The sequence below is a fragment of the Ziziphus jujuba genome, chromosome 1, assembly GCF_031755915.1.
Source record: "Ziziphus jujuba cultivar Dongzao chromosome 1, ASM3175591v1".
NCBI lineage: Eukaryota > Viridiplantae > Streptophyta > Magnoliopsida > Rosales > Rhamnaceae > Ziziphus > Ziziphus jujuba.
Window position 1 is genome coordinate 10,148,139 of NC_083379.1, and position 26,153 is coordinate 10,174,291.

General features: G+C 36.0%; 1 pseudogene; it reads right to left on the reverse strand.

Annotated features, from left to right (window-relative positions):
- Window positions 1–23,164, reverse strand: LOC132804426 (serine acetyltransferase 1, chloroplastic-like; annotated as a pseudogene).
- Between the last annotated feature and the right edge of the window lie 2,989 nt (window positions 23,165–26,153).

The following is a 26,153-nucleotide window of genomic DNA, read 5'->3' on the forward strand; positions in this document are numbered from 1 at the left end:
CTAGCCACCAATTAGTCTAGCAGGGTTTCCACTAGCAGTAGCATTGGGAGGTACTTCTTTCAGGACCATTGACCCTGCACCTATTTTAGCACCTTCTCCAGTTCTGATATTCCCTAAAACTTTACTTCCTGCTCCTATAAATACACCATCAAAAATCATAGGATGTCGATGAATATGATCTTCACTAACTTTGCCTGTTCCACCTAATGTTACATCATGCATAATTATAACATTGTCTCCTAGAATTGCTGTCTCTCATATCATAATTCTAGTTCCATTGTCAAGCAACAACCTGTTTCCAATCTTTGCTCTGGGATGTACATCCATTGCAAAAACCTCCGAAACCCTGCTCTGAATCAACAATGCCAACCTTGCGACCATAACTTATGTGCTGCTCTATAAGCTTGGCGTGCTTGGAAGCCTTTAAAGTTCAACAAGCAATGGACATAGCTTATACAAGTCGAGTCTCATTCTTTTGCTGCTTTAAGGTCATCTCTTAGAACTCTTCTGATATCATAATCTTCAGAGAAAATGCTCAGAAATGTTTCAAACCATGCATTCCTTGAGAGGCTTGAATTGCTCAGTTTGATAGCCAACAACTTTGCCAATGCGGTTTCTAGTGAATTGTGTGAGAAAATGGATGAGAAGTAGTAATTATGCAGGAGTGGGTCTTGTTCTGTATCAGATACGGCTTCTTCTTGAATCTTCAACCACAGATCATCAATATTGATATCTCCTGGAATGATTTCAGAAGCACAAACAACATCCAGAATTTGCTCGCTAAAACCAAGTTTGCAAGGCCAGAGAGTGCACCTCATGAGCACCAATCATATGGTAATATTGGGTGGATTCCAAAAGGCATGGACTTTTTGAGGTTTGACTTCTGCAGTTTTCAATACAAGCTGCCATTTTTTCTATATACAGGTAGTTGGCAAATGGCTAAGAAATAGTATATGCAGAAGAAAGAAAAGGGTGATAGCTTAGACTATCGCTATATAATGAAGAAGATGAAGTGAGAATTGTAGTTAATCATGGGAAAGTTGAAACGAAGGTATATATAACAATTGGGGTGGCCATGGCATTGAGCAAGATCCAGAAGTTTCTTTGCAGTTTAAGTATTAATTAATTATGCCCTGAAATTGGATTTATCAATTATTAATGACTATCTATTACTGGTAGCTAGAAGAAGAAGATAAGGAAAACAGCCAACAGGTGACGTTTGCGGTGACAATTGTTTTAGTGACAAAGTAGATTAATTTATTCGAGTCAAAGATTGATCGGCATATATGATATATGTGATACTTGCCCAACACTTCAGCCATATACAAAAAGCTTATGAACTTTTATATTAGAAGGCATAAAATTGACCTCCATATATTGATTTTTTTAAAATTTTTTATTTAAAAAAAAAAAACACAATATTGACCGCCATGCCCAATAAACCCCAAGCCTTATGAAATAATTCGGCCCATTGCCACTCCCGCATAGCCTAAGTCTTATTTCTTTCTATTCACATTTCACCCCACTATAATTTTATGGGGAATTTGGCCCAATACCCTCATAGGGATGAGGTTAACAATTTTTTCCCCCTCATTTGATATCTTTTTTTTTCCTACCCCTTCAGTTTTTGATAATCCCAAAATGCCCTTATATCAAAATTAAATATTTTTATTCTTTTTTTTTTCTATGTTTTTTTCTTTCTTTTCTTCATCCGACTTTTCTCTTCTCCTTATAATCAATATCCAGCCCATTAGGAGCCCTCTGTTTCCTTTCGCATCGGCCGGATTGTAAGCTTGGAGACTGTGCGTTTTGAAGGAAATGGTGAAGAGGCGACTCAGAGAGAAAACTGTAGGATTTTAGAGAGCCCTAGGAGCAGAAGTAGAAGCAACAGGTAGGCAACAATGAAGTAGGAAAGCATGAGGCTCATTCGATCAATCACTGGTAATATTCTCCTCTCCATTTTCAAATTCTTAAGCTTTTCTCCAGACATTTTCTTACTCGTTTCACTAATAATGAAATAGTTTTTTTTAAAATAAATAATATATTTTAGATTGTTATAATTTAGGGCAGCATAATTCACTACTGCGAGAGGTGGGACGGCGATACTTCAGTGCGGTTTCAACAGAGGAATACACAAGGAGGAACTATGCAAGTAATGTCTTTGAGTATAACACTGTTATCGGTTCTCTCACCGCGTAGAGAAGGTAGATTCTAATTTTGATTTTCTTTTTGTGGTTTTGGGATTTTTTTTTTTTTTTTGGGGGAGAAATTGTGAAAGTTGTGTTCTTTGGTTTTTTTTTTTTTTTTTAATAACGGTGGTGGTAGGCATTTCTTGCTGAGAGATGTGTATGATGATATGATGTTGGATGGAGTACAACCAACTAGGGATACATTCCATTCTCTCATCATTGGAACCATGAAAAACTTTTGCTTGCAGGACGCTTTCTACTTTTCTGACCAAATGAAATCCATGGGTTTGGTCCCTGATGTATGTATTTGTATATATATGCTTCTTTTTTTTTTCGTTTTTGTTTTTTTTCACATGGATCTGCATTAATTCTTATCTGCTGACTATTAGATTCTTTCAAGATTGGAAATTTTGTATAAAGTTACGTTATGTTTTTTCTTTTTCTTTTTTTTCCCCCCTAGCTATTACAATGTATTGCTTTGTGTTATAGGTTACTTTATACAACATTTTAGTTTCTTGATGTAGTGCAGATGAACTCTGTCACTGTTGACTCGAGGCCAAAGTGCTTGGTTGGTATTATTTTTTATGGTTACCCTTCTTATTCTAGAATGTATGTAGAAGAAACAAGTTACTACTTTTTCTCTAGGTGATTGATGAAATAGATGGAGCTCTTGGTGATGGCAAAGGTGTTGTGAAGGTTATTCTAAAGATGGTAATTGTGTGTTTTATATTATTATTATTTTTTTGGGTCTTGTGTGTTTTTCATTATTGAATGCTGCTTATTTATTAAATTTAATTGTCTGCATGCTTATTTGTGTTTTAATATAATTGTAGTTATAGTTATTTTATTATAGTTATTTTATTACTATAATTGCTGTTGGTGATTAAATATAGCTGCTTTCGTTGTTATCAGTTATTGTTGTCATGTATAATTCTTGTTTTCCTTAATGTTTAATGCAAACTATCAGTTATTGCATTTACTTCATTATCAACATGAGAATCATAAGGGAAATTTACTGTTTAAACTCCATGGTTGCACATTCTATACGTTAACAGAAACCTCCATTTCTACTGAGGGTAATATATTCAGTTATGGTGGTTTTTATTTCCCAGTGCTCATTATATTTTTCACTTTTATTTTATGTTGTTCATATAGGTTTCTGCAGATAAGAAGTCTGATACAGGGAAGGAGAATTTTCCAAATGAAGAAAATCATGAAAGTACATAGAAAGTTTATCATTCATCTAGAGTTTCCTTTTCATGATTCCCTGGAAAATGGTACTTAGAAAGTTTATCATTCATATGGGGTTTCTTTTTCATGATTCCTTTCATGTAAACTAGATAGTATTTTTTGCTTATTGACAACTATTGCTTTCTGCAGGGTTCATATATTTGTTCAACCAACAGTTAATTGTGTTGTCAGCAGGTGATCCTTGACTACCATGGCTGATGTTTAATTGTTGTGACAATTTCAAGCCTTTCCATTTCTGATTTCATCTGTTTTATAGACATTTTAGATACTTTGTTGCTTTCATGATTTCTGAAATTTCCTTAGAATTTCTGATATGAAGTCAGTGAATGGAAATAGGATCTTTAGATGGAAGACTTAATTATTTTGATTATCCAATTCAATCTTCGGGACAACATATCCACTTGCATACTTACTACTTACAAGACAGTTTGATAATGACTCGCTTTGTGATATTTTTCTTCCTTTGTTGATGTCTAGACCAATAATTCTACTCTTCACAGTTTGCATATAGCATTTATCGCATATGAGGACAGCTAAGGTCTTCAGTTCTCATTATATTTATTTAAATTTTTTTGAGGGAATCCCTTATTTTATTAAATCAGAGATGCTTTTTTGTCAAGTATTAAAAAAAGTTAGTCATTTTTTTAGGTTGAGATTTAAAACAAAACGCTTTTGTAATTTTCCTTAATTATTTACAATAATTATTTTCTTTGAAACTTGTATGCTAAATATTGTAATTAACTGCAGATATTTCGTTTGATTTCATCCAGGTATCAAATCGGTCTCCGTTTTAGTGGAGGTGCCCCGTATGCTTTTAATGCCGTCACTAAAGTTTGGCATTATACCAATTGTGGAGCCAGTTGGTGTTCGAGATTTTGACATTGATGGGGAACATTGGGTCAATTCGAGATTGATACCAATAGAGGCTTTTGTAGGAGCTGTAATATTCTCTAGGAGCTGTAATATTCTCTAGTTTTTATTCATAAAATACTTGTACAATTTCCTCTTGCTAATTCAGATTTTGTTTGTAGTTTTTGTACATGATTCTCGTGTCAATATGATGTGTAAGGATCCAATTTCGTTATTAAATTTTCCATATTATTTGATATGTGGAAAAGCAATAAATAAAAAGGATGATAATTTAAATGGATGGTAATTGAGTTCTCAAATATTGGCTCTCTAGTTTCTGACCATTAGAACTTGTTTGAATGGTATGCATTGAAATGTAGTTAGTTTTAGATTGTAAAATGTGATTCCCAGCTTGCAAGCTTCTTCCAATCACTTTTACATGAACGGCTCCATGGTAGTATGTCCAAATGAGAGTTGTTAGGAGGGAATTAATTGTGCACTTGTGGAAACTATTTAAATAAATGGATATGAATGTGTAAAATAAATGTAACAGTTTCCCATTTCTCATCTACCCTCATTTCTCATTAACTGTCGAATAAAGTGGAAAATATTAAAACAATATTTTTTACCATCTCTCATTTCTCATCTACCCTCATTAACTTCTATCCCTCTCTCTTACTCTCCCTGCTACCACATTAAATGAATACTTTGTGTCTTCCTCTCTCTTTTTCTTTTGTTGGTTACGTACCTTTCAGCCTTTTTTTGCATTGACGAACATTGCAGAAAACACAATACCACCTTCAGTTCAGTTCACTCTCCCTGCATACCCCCAACCTTTTGTGATAACAACAAGACTGAAAATCTTCATTGTGGAGCCCATACACTTCAAAAGGGTGTAATTAAATTGTACAGTTCTGCGGATCAGAGTTAAAGATTACCTGGTATGTGGATATATATACATATATATATACATATTTATATATATATATATATATATATATATATATATATATGTGTACAGATATGTATACATTTTTCCCTTATATTGGATTCATTGTTTGTCACATTTTAACATGATATATAAGTGCAAGTTCTATGTTGGTGCTATTTTATGTAAAACAATCCATAAATGGTTCGGAAATTTCCATTTGAAAATTACAACCTTTGTTTGTTACATACGATCCATCAGTAATTATGAAACACTTGCTAGTTGGAAAATTTAACGGCGGTTCCATCGGAATAGTTAATTTTTCCATTTTCTAAAAGCAAACCGATTGGACAATCGAATTTGTCCACTTCTCTAATGTTATTGTAAACGAATGACATGCTAAATGTAACTATATTTATGATGTTTAATAAAGTAATCCACAGAACACCACATTGTCAACATTGCATCCATTCAAGCTAACGTTATGTTATGATTTAGCACATGTGCCATAAATTTGACATTTTAATCTACTTGATCCACTATGTCTGTCAAGAGTAGCTATTCTACTAGGTGTTAATATGCAACATTTAAACATCATTTGTACTCATTTACATAAAATGCATTTGTATTTTATCTTTACTCATTTACTGAAAATGCATTCGTATTTGTATTTAAAATGTTATTCTACTCATTTGCATTTAAAATGCTATTCCACTTAGCGTTAATAACATAATTGTTTGGCTTATTTTCTGTACTCATTTACTGAAAATGCATTTGTATTTTTTCATTACTTTTGCTTCAGGATTATAGTTAAACCTTCCAACAAAGATTCTACGATTGCAATTATTTTTAGTCATACGACCTCACGAATTACCACAAGCTCATGACAAGTAGATACTTAGTATGTTTTGAATTGGTAAATCCTTTGTGCTCAATGTAACAAATTTCAGTTTTACTGTTCTATGATGGAACATGGAGTGTATGTTCTGAAGGTACCTAGAGATACCAACGTCAAAGAACGAAGATTATACGTATCAAAAGGAATTGTATGTTGGCAGAACTTGAAGATGTTGTCTACAACGCTCTCAACTTAGATTCTACACAACATCAATTAATCTTCAAGTTCATATAACATGTGTGTTTGTCATGTGAGCTGTACGTTGTGGAAAATGATGAAGACCTACAAAGTTTTATAGAAGAGTATAGTTCACACAGACCTCAAGACAGATCTCCACTTATTGTTGATGTGTTATCCAAGGTTCCATAGAGTATTAATATTGCTGGATGTGTTGTGAATAGGATACCTATAAGTTCAGGATTTATGACTATTGCCCCACTATCTACAGTTCCCGAGACAGCTACTTGTACCTCTGATGCTAACATGCAGTCCCCAGCGACCGAACTTCATGTGCCGAAAACTCAACCTGGATTCTCTGAAAATCAAATTTGTGAAAACAATGTGCAATCTGTGGAACATGATCATGATAATGAGCGCTTCGACATTAATGATATGAATGAATATCGTGGACATGGTTACGATCAAGATGAACAATTTGAGGTTGAGGTCAACACTGATCGTAGTGAAGATGGGTTACGAGACATCTGTTGGACCAACATTCGAGACTTTCAGCTGGTGATAGTCGGCATGGTGAGTCTCCTTATGGTAGTAGCCTAATTGATAATGTGAATGATGATGTGCTTGCCTCTCCTTGTATCGAAAACCATTTGGACATTCGACAGGATTCTACCGCAACCATGGCTGAACTTAGGGTTAACCATCGCTTCTCATCCGTCAATGCCCATGAAATCGTTCGAATCAACCAAATCTTTGCGAGTAAGAATGTGCTACAGAAGAAGATTAGTCTTTATGCACTAAGGATAAATTTTGAATTCAAGCTCAAGAAGTCAGATAGAGTTCGATATGAGGTTCTATGTGCAAACGACAATTGCATGTGGCGAATGCGTGCTACCAAACTACATGGTGATAATACAGAGGCCTTCATGATTAGGGCCTTCAAGGATGAGCATATTTGCTCTTTAAATATCATGAAAAGGGATCATCGTCAAGCAACAAGTTCAGTTATCAGAGACATCATTGTAACATCCCACATCGGTTGGAGAGGGGCACGAAGTGATCTTTATAAGGCTGTGGATACCTCTCCCTTTAGGACGCGTTTTGACAAAACCTTGAGGCCAGGGGGGAGAGAGGGTGTGAACCCTGGGCCAAAGAGGACAATATCCTGATGCGGGTGGTCTGGGCTGTTACAGTGGTATCAGAGCCAGTACCCTGATCGGTGTGCCAGCGAGGACGCTGGGTCCCAAGGGGGGAGGATTGTAACATCCCACATCGGTTGGAGAGGGGCACGAAGCGGTCTTTATAAGGCTGTGGATACCTCTCCCTTCAGGATGCATTTTGACAAAACCTTGAGGCCAGGGGGGAGAGAGGGTGTGAACCCTGGGCCAAAGAGGACAATATCCTGATGCGGGTGGTCTGGGCTGTTACATCATCCAGCCAACATTTGATGGGATTTCAAGGCAATACAAACCTCGAGATATCATGCATGACATTCGCTCTAATTACGGAGTAAACATAAGCTACAACAAAGCATGGGCCGCTAAGGAAGTTGCACTATCAGGTTTGTGGGGCACGCCAGAGGATTCATATGCAAAACTTCCTTTATGGAGTCACGTTTTGAAGAGCAAAAATCCGGACACGTTTACTCGAATTGAAACTGACGATCAAAACAGATTTTTATATTTTTTCATGGCACTTGGAGCTAGCATTAGAGGGTTTCAGCATATGCGGAGAGTCGTAACTATCGATGGAACTACACTGAAGAATAGATATAGAGGTTTGTTATATATTGCATCATGTTTGGATGGGAATGATCAAATTTATCCATTTGCTTATGGAATAGGCCCTGGGGAGACGGATGCGGCTTACACGTGGTTTTTTGAGAGCTTTAAAGAAGCGTTTGGGGATGATCCGAATATAGCTTTTATATCGGATAGACACAAGAGCATTGCAAAAGCAATACGTACAGTTTTCCCTAATAATCACCATGGCCACTGCACATATCATCTTGGTACAAATTTACGTGCTAAGAAGTTTAAAGGTAATGTCAATGCGATTATATCAACTTTTAATGATGCAGCTAGAGCATATATTGTTGAGGATTTTGATAAGGCCATGCAGCTTTTAAAAGGGGTTAGTATTGAAGCTGTACAATATCTCAAGGATGCAAGTCCTTCAAAATGGGCTAGATCACATTTTCCGGGCAATAGATACAACATAATGACAACTAACATTGCAGAGAGCATGAACTCTGTGCTTATTGATGCTAAGGATAAACCTGTTTTGCCATTACTAGATCACATTCGTGATGTCTTGCAAAGGTGGTGGTATGAACATCGAACTAACGCAACTGCAATGCAAACTCCTGTTACTAATTGGTTCAAAAAAATCATGCAGGAGCGCTCAAATAATGGCAGAGGCTTACGTGTTATGCCAATGAACTTATATGAGTTTCAAGTTGTTGGCCATGGCATGTTCGTTGGAGTTGTTAACTTAGAAAATAAGACGTGCTCATGCAAGGAATTTGACATTGATGGATTTCCTTGTGTCCATGCAATTGCAACATGTAAGCATCGACATATTTCTCCATATTTCCTTTGCTCGGCGCATTACTCAGTTGACTCACTCCGTGATGCATATTCGGAAACCATATATCCACTTGGAGATAAATGTCAATGGCATGCTCCAGATGATGTCATAAACCAGGTTGTACTTCCACCTTGAATTGGCAAACAGTCAGGAAGATCGAGAAAGAAGAGGATTCAATCTCAAGGAGAGGAGCGTCATCAATATAGATGCGGGAGGTGCAAACAGGTTGGTCACAACAGCCGATCATGCTCCGCCGCCGTACCTCTTGATAGCACTACCAACCAACAGCACCACTGAACCGAAGGCCCATCAATCGCTCGATGCTATATTCAGACAATGGGGCCATGTTATGTGGTATGCATGTGTATGCAATGTCGTCAGGAATGCAATTAGTTGCTCAACTCCATAACATGTGTTTTGGCATAATAGACGTTGGTTTTATGTGTTCTTTTGTTGTTAAATTCATCTGTCGTATTGTTTTGATAACATATCATTCCATGTTCAATGTTTAGTTCAGTTGTTTGTATGTTTCTTACTATTGCACGGATGATATTACTGCCCAATGGTAATGACCGATGCATCGTCGGTAATTGACATTTGTACACCGTCGTAAAAGAATCACCACAATTCCATCCGACAACTTCAATCATGTGTGTTCCAACCAAAAACATGCTAAATGTAGCATTATTAATGATAAATTCTGACAAAGTAAACGATCAAACGGCATTAAAAAATGACAATGTTCAATTTGTTTTTGCTTCAAAAATTACAGAAAGTTTCGTCGGTAATTACCGAAACCCCTATGGCAATCACATTTTACCAATTTTTTGGGCCCCACAAGTCCCTTTACGTGTGTTAAATGAAAAAACATGCAACATATGGATTGTAAAATTATCCTAAGGAGAGAAAATCCCAAAATTACTTAAAAATTTCTCAAATTGGCCAAAAAAAATACGATGACAGTAGACCTTCGGTAATTCCCGATGAAACCCTCGGTAACCAACATATACCCTCTGGAAAAATTACCGTAGGTGTCATCGGTAGTTACCGAAACCCCAGTGGTAATCACATTTTACAAATGTTATGGACCCCACAAATCCCATAATGTGTGTTAAATGCAAAAACATGCAAAATATGGATTCTAAAATTATCCTAAGGAGAGAAAATCCCAAAATTGCTTAAAAATTTCTCAAATTGGCAAAACAATTACGATGACTATAGACTTTCAGTAATTCCCGATGAAACCCTCGGTAACCAACATATACCTTCTGGAAAAAGTACCGTAGGTGTCATCGGTAATTACCGAAACCCCAGTGGTAATCACATTTTACAAATGTTATGGACCCCACAAGTCCCATAATGTGTGTTAAATGCAAAAACATGCAACATATGGATTATCAAATGATCGTAATGAGAGAAAATCCCAAAATTGCTTAAAAAGCTCTCAAATTGACCAAAAAAATACGATGACTGTAGACCCTTGGTAATTCCCGATGCAACCCTCGGTAACCAACATATACCCTCTGGAAAAATTACCGAAGGTTTCGTCAGTAATTACCAAAATCCCTATGGTAATCACATTTTACAAATTTTTTGGGCCCCACAAGGCCCCTTACGTGTGTTAAATGAAAAACCATGCAACATATGGACTCTAAAATTATCCTAAGGAGAGAAAATCCCAAAATTGCTTAAAAATTTCTCAAATTGGCCAAAAAAATATGATGACTGTAGACTTTCGGTAATTCCCGATGTACCCTCGGTAACCAAAATATACCCTCTGGAAAAAATTACTGAAGGTTTCGTCGGTACCAAAACCCCTATGGTAATCGCATTTTACTAATTTTTTGGGCCTCACAAGTCCCCTTACAAGTGTTAAATGAAAAACCATGCAACATATAGATTCTAAAATTATCCTAAGGAGAGAAAATCCCAAAATTGCTTAAACATTTCTCAAATTGGCCAAAAAAATATGATGATTGTAGACCTTCGGTAATTCCCGATGAAACCCTCGGTAAACAACACATACCCTCTGGAAAAATTACCGAAGGTTTCGTCAGTAATTACCGAAACCCCAGTGGTAATCACATTTTACCAATGTTATGGCCCCCATATGTAACACCCCGTCCCGAACCATGTCGGAATTTTTGCACGTTGACCGAGGTTGATCGTTGACCGTTGACCAAGGGGTCAAAGGTTGACTTTTTGACCCGATTGGAATTCTAGGTTGACTGAGGTACCGTTACGAAGTACACATTGGCACGAGTTTGTAGACTGGTAGCACGTCGCAATCGGAGCTACGGTTTGAAAGTTATGAGCAAAACAAGTTGAGGTCCAAACTGTCCAAGGGGTGCCGGAGTTGACTTTTTATTCATGCAAGGTTGAGCGTTGACTCATGCATGGTTGTGAAGTGCTCGTCGATACGAGTCCGTAGACTAGCGGCACGTCCGATTTGGACATGTGGTTTGAAAGTTATGGACCTGTAAAGTTTTTCAAATATCGTATTATTTTATTATTATTTTTACACGCATAACGATGTGCCATGTGTGACTCAATGAAGGTGACCATGTGTCACCATGGTGAAAAGCCACTGTCAACCATGTGTAAAAATCAATTATTTTTATTATTATTTTAAATAATAATATTATTATTTGATTATTTAATTATTTTTATTTTTATTCCTTTTTATTTTCCTTTTTCTTTTTCTTTTTCTTTTTCTTTTCTCTTTTTCTTTTTCCCCACGTGGGAAAACACCTGTTTTTTTTTTCTTTTTTTCTTTTCCTTTTCTTTTCTTTTTTTCCTTCTTCTTCCCCGAGCCCATCAAAACAACACACACAGTTATTTTTCTCTCCCTCCGGCCGTCCCTCTCTCTCACCGTATTTTTCAAATTTCGGCAACCCATACTGTACACGCGCCGGCCAGTGACGTGCGGAAGGAAGAGGCGACCTCAGCCACCAAATTTCCCGGCCAGCCGCCGCCGGACGCGCGCCGATCGGGCTGGAGAAGCCGCCGGCTGGCCAAATTTCTCTCTCCTCTTTTCTTGTGTTTTCCGGCCATCCCAGTCCGAATTAAACCCCTCTCCCCCTATTTTCGACCCCTCTGAGTTCAAATATGGCCTCCAATCTCAAAAATTCGAAGCGGTTTGCGAGATACGAGGAATTGAAAACCGGCCGAAACTTCCCGACCAAATTTCGGCCACCTCCGGCGGAATTGGGGTCGATGGAGACCGGATTTGTGATCCTCGTTCCACGAGCTTCGATTCGGTATATCATTCGCCTATTTTGGTTAAAGTTTGTGTTTGACCCCCCGGGTACCGGGTATTATTTATCCGAATAAAATATTAATTTATTTGACTGTCTGTGAATTTTGTTCTAGGAGCACCGGTGAGTCGTAGAATTGATCCCGTGGTGGATCATGGGTTAATTGCATGCTCCATGTGAGTGACCCACCTTTAAAAATATTTTTGGGGTAATTAATTGTATTTATGTGGTATTAATTGGATATCTGTAAATTGTGCTCATGTGGCGTATTTTAAATACAATCGGGAAAAATATTATTTTATATATATATTTATCCATTGGTTCTAAATGAAATTTTGGGGTCATTAGAAATTCCCGATTATTATTTTATTGTGGTTTAATTTATTATTTATGCATGAGCAAAGTGTATTTCGGTAGTATTTGTACGTGGATTTCAGTATTAATTTTTCGGGCATAATTGGGTTATATATTTTACGAAAATATTTGTTTAAATTTTATAAATTATGCCCGTGGTATTTTTATGGTTGCATCTCGTATTTTGAGAAACTGTGGTTTGTTGGTTATCAATGTTTCGTACCGGGTTATTTAATAAAAATATGTGGGATGGTGTTTTGTGAAAATTTGGTATACTTCCCACGGTGGTTTTTGGAAAAACGGTATGGTTGGTTATTATTGTTTATTTTTAGACGCACTCATACAGTATTGGTGTTCTGGTGTATGGTGTATGGACATGTGGTAGTGCGCGGTTATTATCTGGTTTAGCGCACGGTTATTACTTCACCCGTGAGTTGCCATTGGACCGTGGGCAGGCAAGGTTATTGTTGTGCACAGCCGCCCCCCTCCTTGGCCGGGTGATGGTTTGTAGCAGCGGTACTGTCGGGACGCCGAAGTGACCGTTGCAGGTTTCTCTCTTTAACCCCCCGCCAGTCGGTGCTCAGGATGCTGGGTATCGGAGGGCATCACCGGTATATGGTGTGGTGCGTCGGTGTAAATTGCAAATAATGTTTTAAACCCCAAAGGTGTTCTAAAATTATTTATTATAATTTATTGCAGTTTATTTATATTTGGGGTATTTATTTATTTATTTATTTATTTGTTGCTTATTAAATTATTTGGTTCATTGGTTTTCGGGAAGTACGTACACGGGTTTTGTGAAAATGTTTTAAAAGGGGAACTTTTCCAACTGAGAGAATTGTAAGGGTTTTGAGAGAAATTATTATTTTCCAATTAATTATTATCTATCTATTGTATTACTGTGGTATTATATTGTATAGTAGATAGGGTCACTCACTGAGATGATTAGCATCTCACATTCTTAAATTCCGTTCCCCTAGGTCCAGGTTGGAGACGTTGATTGTCCGGGGCGAGCCCAACGTCTCAGTTCGTTGCCGAAGGTTCAAGCAGTTTTTCTTCCCTTTTTCCTCTCGACCTTGTATTGTTTCTTTATCTGTCATTTTATAAATTCCTCATGTATCTGTATAATGCTCTGTATACTGTATTGGACGTGTAGTTTTTCTTTATGCACTGGGTTGCTGCTGTTGTTTTATTTTGAAGTGCTGCAATTTGTGGATCAATCTGTAGTAATGTGGGAGGAATAAGGGGATGAGTATAGAAGTGTGTTTTCAGTGCAGGTAATTTGTGGTAAGTAAATCCCTTAGGGGAGGCTCTGCCGGATTTTCCGTTGGAGGGTTCGGTAGGGTTTCCCTGGGATCAGGGCTGTCTAGGGTTCCGGGGAAGGAATTCTGGACGGGTCCTGACACCATAAGTCCCATAATGTGTGTTAAATGCAAAAACATGCAAAATATGGATTCTAAAATTATCCTAAGGAGGGAAAACCCCAAAATCTCTGAAATCGTTCTTAAATTGGCCAAAAAATTATGATGACTGTAGACATTCGGTAATTACCGATGAAAGCGTCGGTAACCAACATATATCCTCTGGAAAATTTACCGAAGGTTTCATCGGGAATTACCGAAGGTCTATAGTCATCGTATTTTTTTGGCCAATTTGAGAAATTTTTAAGCAATTTTGGGATTTTCTCTCCTTAGGAAAATTTTAGAATCCATATTTTGCATGTTTTTGCATTTAACACACATTATGGGACTTGTGGGGTCCATAACATTTGTAAAATGTGATTACCACCAGGGTTTCGGTAATTATTGATGACACCTACGGTAATTTTTCCAGAGGGTATATGTTGCTTACCGAGGGTTGCATCGGGAATTACCGAAAGTCTACAATCATCGTAATTTTTTGGCCAATTTGAGAAATTTTTAAGCAATTTTGGGATTTTCTCTCCTTAGGATAATTTTAGAATCCATATGTTGCATGGCTTTTCATTTAACACATGTAAAGGGACTTGTGGGGCCCAAAAAATTGGTAAAATGTGATTGCCATAGGGGTTTCGGTAATTACCGACGAAACCTTTGGTAATTTTTCCAGAGAGTATATGTTGGTTACCGAAGGTTTCATCGGTAATTACCGAAGGTCTACAGTCATCATATGTTTTTGGCCAATTTGAGAGCTTTTTAAGCAATTTTGGGATTTTCTCTCATTACGATCATTCGATCATCCATATGTTGCATGTTTTTTCATTTAACATGTAAAGGGACTTGTGGGGCCCAAAAAATTGGTAAAATGTGATTACCATAGGGGTTTCGGTAATTACCAACGAAACCTAAGGTAATTAAATATTTTTGCCAATTGGAGAACATTTTCGGAACATTTGGGGGCATTGATGAATGTAAAATTTGCATGTTATTGCCGGAAACACCCCATTAGCTGAGTATTTGGAGAAAAAAAAAATGTTAATTCATATTACCAAAAGCGTTTCTGTAATTATCGATGGTGAATCGGGAATTATTGATGCACCATCGGTAATCATTTTTGCTTTAATTTTTACTGCAACCGAGGGTCTTCTTTTCTCTTTTTTTTTTTTTTTTCAACGGTTATCATTACTAAAGATAGGTTCAGCATATTAAGATAACAATAGTATAGAGTGTCATAACATTAAACATACGATCTACATTAAAAGTTTATTAAAGTACAAATCAACAGCATATTTTTTTCTAAAAAACATCATGTCTTGCGGGCCAAATGAAGGATTCTCCTCACTACTCTTGTATTCAATAAATTTCAAAGCGTAGACGCCATAATCACCCCTGCAGAATAGCATTAATGATTAGCATTAATGAAAACCAACCACATGTATTTCCACACGTAACCACAATAAAACAGCAGCAATAATAGTTGTTTGAAATGACAACACATTCATACCCATTATCTTGGCGTGGTGCATTTTTGTTCATGGTCATCGTGAATGGATCTAAAGTGGGAGGCACGTCCAGATTCTTCTCGTAATATCCCCCATCCCTCAATAGGTAAGGCAACATATACGTAAGGCATTCTGCATTGTTCAACTCTTTATTCTGGACATATTTATTTCCCATATTTGGATCGTATAAATCAATATGTCGGCCTTCAAGTCCACACATGCTGCCAACCAATGCGCGCCTCAATTGTTGACAGCGATGTACACCTGCAAATTAGAACATAACCTCATTATCCACAAAATGGGAAACTTAGTGAGAATTTTTTTAAATATATGTAGGGACTTACATAATCACATATCCGCCACGGCACGCTAGGTTTGGGTGACTTCTCACACACATAGCTACAAAGGGTCGCATCACATGAATATGTGCTACGAGATGCCCTCCATATGGGATAACGCCCTTTGATGGATGACTGCCAAATAATGAAATATATACAATATAAAATATCATCAATATAACATTAAGTAATGCAGTAACATCCCATCATCTTACCCAAAATAACACGTCTAATATGGCACAGGTGTTGGTGAACATCTTCTCATTCTCAAACCGCCTTTTTCGTATGAAATACAAAATAGTGTCAATATGATGCAAAACCACATTAAAGGAAATAAGTAACAAGTGCGAGGTGATAAATAAAACATCATTCGAAACGTAGGAACACAATGATTTTACATGAACATAAAGCATATAACTTACATCGGAATTCAACGATCCTTCAGAGGTAAGTAGCTCAACAAAAAATTTCTTTCCCACCATCATATAAGATGTACACACGGTTGCTTCCTTCGGTACCACCCTATACCACTCACCAAACGCCCTCTCCTTCGATGCATCAATATGTCGATTAAGATTAAATTTGACCTTCTTTTTACATGGGTCGGTGTAAGGAGAGATGACGTGATGTGACTGGTGGTAAACTCTACCGAATCGGCTTGTATCACCAACGTTATACGTCCAATCTTCCACCTCAATCTCAGCTGATTGGTCATGATGTCGACTGTCAGCTGAAGCACTGATATCCCACCCGAAATGCAAAGGCCGATATGGCACCAAAGCCCAGGAATCCTCCACATAGGGTCCTCCAGGTACGATAGGCTCAAACAGTGTAGTACAATCATCATCTTCCTTCCTACCATTGGAACCGTCTATGGGTGCATCAAATTCTTCGGCTTGCTCTCCAAATGACGGTGCCACAGGGGATGATGGTCGAACCGAAGATGACGGTGAATGGCTGTGCATATGATGTTCGGCCTGCAAAACACAATGGTTATTTTGCAGTTCCCAAACTCTAACAACAAATAATTGCTGAATTACAATATATAATTTAATAATGCTGAAACACTAAAGTATACTAAGTTGTCTAAATGATACCTGATGCTTTTATTGGTCAATAACAGAACTAAGTATCTTCTTTAACGCTGCCATCTCTTTATTTAATTCATCAAATTTTGCCTCCAAGCAAGCAAGCTAATCAATATCAATATCCAAAACATAAGTCAACATATATTAGTACAACATATGAAATATAAATTTGTGTGCAAGTAACAATTGCATACCCTGAAATTAGCATCTGGAAGGCCACTAGAATGCTCCTCAGCTTTGGACGCATCTTTAGCACCAACATCTTTAGCGCCAACTATTGGTGCTACAAGTGGAGGTGACGTGTAGCGAACTTCATGTATGTTAACTGCTATTGTTCGCCAGTAATCCATAGTCTTCTCCTCATTGGTAGCATCTAACCTCCAGTGCATAACATACTACATGAAATGAAGAAAGGAAAAAAAAGTAAATTTGGAAACTGACTATGGTAATGTAACTTGAATGTAGTCGTACCATGTAGTTTAAAAACAATTTGCCTTACATTACTATTTGAGGTGAACCAATTATGGACAGCAAAATGGTTCGGTTGACTTGTAGCATGCCATCCAAGGATCCTCGGACAACGGGTTTCCCACCGGTCGGCAAATTGGTTACCAAAATCAGGGATTGCTTCAAACCCCCACAACTACAAAATATAAATTATAGATTATTAAATATAATTTTTAAGTAAATGCTACATGTATTAAATATATTACCGTACCTGAAACGCCAATGGAAAACCTTTTAGGTCATAATATTGTGATTTATTATTTACTGCACGTCCTCTATCCTGGAATGCATTGTGGAATGAGTTGATCGTCTCCTTGTAGCTCAGAATGCCCCAAGGGTAGGAATTAAATACCTTGATATCAGCAACCAAATCAATGAATTTTCTATTTATTTGAACCTTCGGATCCATTTCGAGTACACCATGAACTAAGAAATATAGCAACGCAATTCTTACAGCATCCAAATCATCCACAAAAAGTGTACCCTTGAATAGTCATTCCAGTTCAGGCGGTTTCAAGTCAGTCCTGTTTTCTAGCAACCTCGTGAGCAGCTCCTTTCCTTTGGAAATTTGCATATCATACATCGAAGGGTACCTACAAAACTTTAAGCCACTAATGAGTGCGAATTCTCACTTTGTAAACCGCACTCCAGATCCGCCGAAGTTAAACTCCAGTACTTCTGGATTGTTGGACATAACTTGTCTGCAAAGCAGGTGATGCACTACCTGACCAGAGAACCGAAGGTTCTTCATGTCAAGTAAGTGTCCAAAACATGTTTGTCTATAGTTTTCCAGCTGCTCACTTGTGAGGACACTTGTAATTACTTTGTTCGCTTCTATTGGATTCCCAAATGAATGTGCCCTAACTTTAAATATATCGACATCCTGAAAGATCCGTTCCTTTGGAGCATCGATGGGCTGCAAAATGAATTACATAAATGGAACTGACATCAACGATTTAATCATACCCTATTTTTCCACCCTAACTTGATAATAATAATTTCCAACTAAATCTTAAGACATATGGGTTCACATTTTTGCACAAATGGTAATTACCGATGTAACCATCGGTAATCAACCTAAAATGAACTAAAAAAAATCCCGATGGCCTATCGGCAATTACGGATGGCCATCGGGTGAAGTTTTTCTTGAGTTTTCACATTCATGAATAAATACTGACAGATGTCTTATCATTTACCGCACAAAACAACATAAATGAATATAAAACTTACCATATCAAATGGGGCAGAGGAAAGTGGAACGTGCCCTCGAAGTTTGGCGCTTTCCATCTCAGCTTTGGATTTCTGCCTAGTCGTCGACGCTTAGAGTCGGGTGCTGCTGTTCTACCACTGCGTCTCTTACTTTCCACCTTGTTAACTCCCTTCTTCGGTTGACATCGCAAGTTCCTCTTTGGTGCCATTATAAAGTACAACCTATAAATGTACATTGACAACATTAATAAACTTTTATCTACCTTTAACAACATTGTCAACTATGTATACATACATATATAAATATCCGCAATCCTCAACTTTATACGCTCTCTTCCTAAGGATATTGTGTGTGCCATCTACAAAACATTTACTGAACATTTACTGTATAGCAGTGTGTTTACTTCTAAATCTTTCTGTTTTCTTCTTCTTTAATTTTTTTTTTCTTTTTTGGGGATAAAGTGTTAGCGTGTTTGCTTCTAGCTAACCATGTACCTAAAATTTTATGCACCGATCTTCTCTCTCTCTCTCTCTCTATATATATATATATATATATCTATACCTTTAGAAAGTACTAACTCTAGAATTCTCAACTTCAATTCTAATTAATCATGAAGTATTTTTCTCTTATCTCCAAGTACTGATTTTTAGTAATAAATTACCCTAGCAAAAAGGAAGAAGAAAAAACTTAAAAGAAAAAAGGAGGTCTGAAAAGCAACTAAGATTTCTAATGCAGCTATAGTCTAAAGTGGGGTTTTAATAGAGCAATCCACAATTGTGGCCAATTATGATGCTACATGCAGAAGCAGATAAAGTGAAATATTGAAATGACTGGAGAGGAAGTAGTCAATTCACCCAAAATAAAAAAAACGAGAAAGTGAAGCATAGAGGTGGAAGACTACATAGAAGCTACGCAATAGACAGATTGTTATAAGCCAATCAAAAGCAGCCCTTAGACTGTATATATACATATCATATTCATGTTATATTTAATTATTTCTTACCATACAATATATGTCTAAAAAATGTGCACAGAAAGTTGCAGACTATAATCTGAACATATAGGTTAAGCTGGACTGCAACATGTCCACCACTTCTATATGAGTATGTCAACTAATGTAGCTACATCTCTTCCCCATATTGCTTGTGTTTAACCTGATTTGGTTATAAAAGCTCAGACCTACCGACACCTATATATGCTATACAAATCATTCACTTTATATTTATTTTATCTGTATACAAATCCAAAAAGAAATATAATTAGTTTCCTAAGGGTCAAGTATGTTTTTAAAAAAATTCTTCTTTTCAACCCACAAAAGCAGTTTTCTAGACAGAGTTTGAGTATCATGCACTAGTGAGATAACACCTTTAGGTTTAAATCCTTTAGCTTAAGGATTTAAACTTCGATCAGGGTAAAAATCCTTATATCCCTAAGTTGTAACAAATATATATATATATATATATATTATGTTTTTTTATTACAAACTAACATTATTCTTCATCAAATTCATTGATTTCCCTGCCTTCATCCTTTGTTTATTTTCCATGCTCAGGGATGTCGATGGAACCCAAAAAAATTAAAAAAAATTAAAAACGATGTGTCATCTGGGTGTCGTTCATCCCAGGCGACATGTCGTTCGATCCATCTTCAACCTTTGTCCGGGTTGATCCGAACCCGCCTGAACTGGTCCCAATCCGATTCTTGACCCGGTTGTTTCTCCTACGTCCGGCCATCGTTCAAGGCCAAACCAGTCCCCTTTTTTTCCTCTCTTCATTTTCTACTAATACCCAATATCAATCTATCCTAAAACCTTGGTTATAATCACTTCCATACAAAAACCTAAATCTTCAAAAATTCCACATTTTTAACTGGTTCTAAACACTAAACATAAATCACAAGTTTCAATGTCTCATTGTACTAAATTTGTAAGTATTTAACGGTAAGGTAACAAATAAACACAAAAAATAAAAATAAAAATGCACACGGGTCCACGGCAAGGCAACAAATAAACACAAAACAAATCCACACCGGTTACGGCAAGGCTAAAAATCCACACAAAAACAAACCCACAAATAAACAAAAATATTCAACCAATTACCTCAGACAGTGCTGAGATGAGATGAACTTTTGTTTGGCTTTTCCGCGGCAACTTTGGTTTTTTGTATTTGTGTGTATTCGTGTAAAAACAACTTTGTTTAGAAAAAGTAGATTTTTGTTTTGTTTAAAATATAACAGGATATGTAAGTAATTTTTTTTGTTTTAAGGTTAAAATAGATATTGAGGGGTAGAAAAAAAAAAAGATACCAAATGAGGGGGCAAAAATCGTTAACCTTGTCTCTATGAGGGTACTGGGCCAAATTCCCCTAATTTTATTTGAGAATTTCTGGTTGCATACAAAAATGACTTTACACAAAGCTAAAAAATTTATATTACTATAATATCCTTGTTGATTTTTTTTTTTAATTAAATTTTTGGCTTTCAAAAAAACCACCTGAGAACATTGGAACTTCCTCTGGAGGCAGAGTATGGTTATCAATTTTCTTTTCCCAGCTGCTACCTTGGATGACAATATTGGATGGGTCATTCTTTATCTTTCATAATTTCGTTTACGAACAAATCAGAGAGTAATTATTGGAGAAAAATGGTGTCCAAAGATAAAGTCAGTTATATAGGATCTAGAAAATAGAGAAATTTCAGGGAGAGAAAGAAGCTATTGGATCAAGTTTGGAGGTTTCTTCTTCTTTTGATATTGACATTGACGGCTCTTATTGGATGGTCGGAATTCTTTTTTGAAAAAACTACAAAAATTATAAAAGTTAAAAAATATATAGAAAATAAAAAAAGAAAAAGCGGCACCACTGAAGTGCACCAGTATATCCGCTAGTTTCAGACCCACGATGTCTGAAGTTATGAGTGTTTTGAAAGGTGAGAAAACCATTGATGATATTTAGAAACCCGCCTTCACCCAGATTCTTTACCAAAACTGTTTCTAATCTCTAAATGAAGATGATGGTGTTGGAGACCAACTCCACGCTTAGCTTCTTTGGTAATTAAGAATAACTAAAGATTCGGTGACTATCTCCAGCAGATTGCTGAAGTGGTGGCTGTTCTTTTTTGTTTTCTTTGGACAATGAGAGGCCCCTTTTTATTTTATTTTATTTTATTTTATTTTTTTTTCAAGAAGAGAAGAAGATATTAAGGGGGAAAAAAAAGAAAAAAAAAGAAAGGAAATTGGATGGGTACTTTGGTAATTTAAATGTTTTTGGACCGTATGTAGATTTTTTTATATTGCAAAAAGAATTTCTCTTTTATTTTTCAATTATAGTTTATGAAGGATAAAATACTATTTATTTCTCTTTTTCTCCTAGAAAAAGGGACTCTCGGAATTTACACCCAAAAAAAAAAAAAAAAAGTAACTCCAAATTAAGATCTAATTTTATTTCAGAAAAGAATTAAAGATAATTAATATATATATATATATATATATATATATATATATATATATATATTGTTTATTAACATGAACCTAGAAAATCTAGTATTTATGAATTTGTAACACAAAAGCCTCTGTTTTTTTTTTTTTTTTTGGGTCTTAATTTATTATTATTATTATTATTATTGTTATTATTATGTTTTTTGAATGCCTTAATTTATTAATAAATGTGAACAAAATTTGCTATTTTAAGGAAATCCAACTCAGCCCAGGTGAGCCCAAATGTCCAATGAATGATTGATGGCTCAGACCAAATTTATTAGTTTTCTTTCTCACAGCCAAAAATGGGACATAGGTTTTCTCAGCCACCGAACATTAATTTTCTTTCCTTAAAGAATAGAACTCAAAATTTCCAACCCTAGTTTCCTAAAGTAAACAATTCAGAACAAATTTCACCTGTACGTAATTAACATTTTAGTACCCTAAAGATTTAGGGCAAAAAACAATTTACTATTTTTATTTTCATAATGTTTCATTTTGAGGGTTATAAAAAAAATTTAACATTTAATACCTTTTTACTTTTAAAATATTACATTTTGATCTAAATGCGGACCCCAAAAATAATTTTTCTTTTTCTATCCAAAATTTTTATTTAAAATTAAAAAATTGTTAAAAACCCAAACGCACAATTTTGAAAACCCTACATCTTCTTCTTTCTTTCTTCTTCCTCTGCTCAACCAGGCAAAATGAAATTTACTTTGAATTCCATGCTCAATAAATTCATTACAAAATCAAACCCCCCCCCCCCCCCTCCCCCCCCCCACAAAAAAAAAAAAAAAAAGGAAAAAAGAAAAAATCTGAGGTTGAATCACTGAGTTGCAAGAATTAAATAGAAAGCTTCCAATTTCATCTCCAATGTGGTGATTGCCAAGGATGGCAGCTAACAATTTCAATACCATTAGTGCTACCCTCAAATCCTACCCTGAGAACCACAAAGGCCGATATATCATCTACGTCAAGGCCGGGGTGTACGACAAGTACATCACCGTCAAGAAGAACATGGTCAACATCTTCATGCACGGAGATGGCCGGAGAAAAACCATTGTCACTGGCAACAAGGGCAACCGTGAAGGATTCTCCACCTTCAGGACGGCCACTTTTTATAAGAACAGCCATCCATATTTATAATATAATATTTACTAAATACCATGTATAATATTTACTAAAGACCATATATAATATTTTTACATTCTTGTATATGCAGCCGCTATTGGAGCTGGATTCATCTGCAAATCGATAGGATTCCGTAACAAAGCATGTCCCGAGGCACACCAGTCAATGGCTTTGCATGTCGGCCTTCTTCAACTGCAGAATGGACGCCTACCAGGACACGTTGTACGTGTAAACAGGACGTCATGAATTCCACAGGAACTGCGTGATATCGGGGATGCAACCTGCTTGATCTAGAACTGCAGGATCATAGTGAGGAAACCCATGGACAACCAACTCAACACCATGACTGCACAAGGAAGAACCCAATCCCACGAGCCAACAGGGCTGGTGATCCACAACTGCAACATCGTGCTTGAGGCGAAGCTGTTCGCTATGATATTCAAGATCCAAACAGACAGACTTAGGGAGGCCACTGAAGGAGTATTCCAAGACCGTGATCATGGAGTCCACACTGGCAGACTTCGTCAATCTAGCTGGTTGGTACCCATAGGCTGGCAACTTCGCCCTCGACACCTAGCAAATCATTTTTTTCTGTTAATATATGTAACAGAAACAATGAGCAGAGGAGGAAGAAGAAAGAAGAAGATGAAGGGTTTTCAAAACTGTGCATTTGGGTTTTTAACAATTTTTTAAATTTTAAATAAAAAATTTGAAAAAAAAAATTTAATTTTGAATATCACATGAGATGCACGTGACCATTTTCATGGTTTTTGTCATAAATTAACGGATTTTGATTAAAGTGTAATGTTTTAAAAATAAAAAGGTATTAAATATTAAATTTTTTTTTACAACCCTCACAATGAAATATTGTAACACTAAAAGGTACTAAATTACATTTTATCCAAAGATTTACTACTACTGGACAAAATTTTCCAACATAGGATGTCTTTTTGCCCATACTAGGTATCTCTGATTATACATACCTGCTACCTTCTAAATTGAAAGAAATAGAAAAACAAAAATATTTTTATAGAAATCATTAATCTCAAATATAAAATTTATTTTTTAAATAAATAAAAAATAATTATAGAAAAACATTTAAATGAAAATAATCAATATAAAATTATACTTAATTAATGGTTAATACTTTTAAAAATAATCATAATAAAATACTATGTTTACAAAATTAAATAATAAATAGATAAACTATAATATTATATATAAGAAAATAATATTAAGTAATATCAACATGAAGTATTATATTACAACAATAACTATTTTAACAAATTAACGAGTTGTTATCATATTTCACTACTAGCAGTCTTTTCAATTAACTCACTTAACGTGTCTTGTTATATTAGCATTGTTATGAGTTCAACACTATTAAAGCAAATTCAAACATTGATAATTTCATATGGGGTTCGTATTATGTAGAATTTTGTAGATTTAGGTGAAGCAAGCGAAGAAATCAATAACAGTGAGGATATAAACACTAAAGAAGAAAAGGCTAAGATTTTTTGTGTAGGTTTTCTACCTGGAAGCTAAAATCAAATGGGAAAATTATTGCAAAGAAGAGATGAAGAAAGTTGCAGTGAAGCAGCCACCCGCATCAATGAGGCAATAAAGTGACCTTCTATTGAATGAGAAGCACAAAGATCACCTGAGGAGTAATGTTAGTATATCCGAGATAAAGGCACCAGTGAATAAACTCCACTCACCAACAAATTAAGGGGCAAAGTGGTCATCAACTAATATAAGCTAGATAAATAAACTCTAGTATGGTTTTATTCCCACTATGAAGTTTGATAATCATGCTAAATTTTTAATTATATTTTTATATTTGCAAAATACCTATTGATAAGCACTTAAACAAAATAAAAATATAATACTATGCACACTTCACACACTATATTTTACATTCTAAGAAAAATAAAAATAGAGTTTAGCGATGAAGGTGAAAAGATAGACTAGAATGATTGACAAATCATCCCCTTCAACCTTGAAAATTGTTATACTTTATTTGTAACATCCCGTCCCGAAGTACACTGAAAATTCCTCAAATTTAATCAAGGTTGACCGGGTTTGACCATCGTTGATCAAGAAAGGGTCAAATATTGACTTTTTACCCCTGTTGGAATTTTACATTGACCAAGGTATCGTTATGAAGTACACATTGTCATGAGTCCATAAACTAGTAGCAAGTTGAAAACGGAGCTACGGTTTGAAAGTTATGATCAAAATAAATTGAGGTCCAAACTGTCCAAGGGGTGCCCGAGTTAACTTTTTGTTCATGAAAGTTGAGCTTTGACTCATGCATGGTTGTGAAGTAGTCGTCGATACGAGTTCATAGACTAGCGGTACGTCCGATTTGAACATGTGGTTTGAAAGTTATGGACCTGCAAAATTTTTCAAATACAATATTATTTTAATATTATTTTTAAATATATGAACAATATGCCGCGGTGACTTAATAAAGGGAGCCATATGTCACAATGAGAAGATGCCACATGTCAACCATATTAAATACTGTATTATCTTAATATTATTTATTTATTTTATTATTTTATTACTTTTATTATTTTATTATTATTATTAAAAAAAAATTCTTCTTTTCCTCACGTGGGGAAACACCCACGAAAATTGGGTTTCTTTTTCTTTTTCTTTTCTTTTCTTCTTCTTCTTCCTTCTTCCTTCTCCCTTCCTTCTCCCTCTCGACTCCACCCCATTTCTCCTTTTTTTTCAACCGTATGAAGCCACACGCACCTGATGGGGAGGAAGAGGGGAAAGATTTCGGCCAGCAGCTGGAAAATGGTGGCCAACCATCGCTAGATGCGGCCGGATCGGGCTTCGTTGCTGGCGACGGCAAGATTAGCTTCATCGGCGATCCGGCCACCACCCGGCCAAATTGATACTCCTTTCCACCTATTTTGGACCTCCTAAGCTCGATTTTGAGGTCCATTCAGCTCAATTCCCTGTCGTTTGAGAGATACGA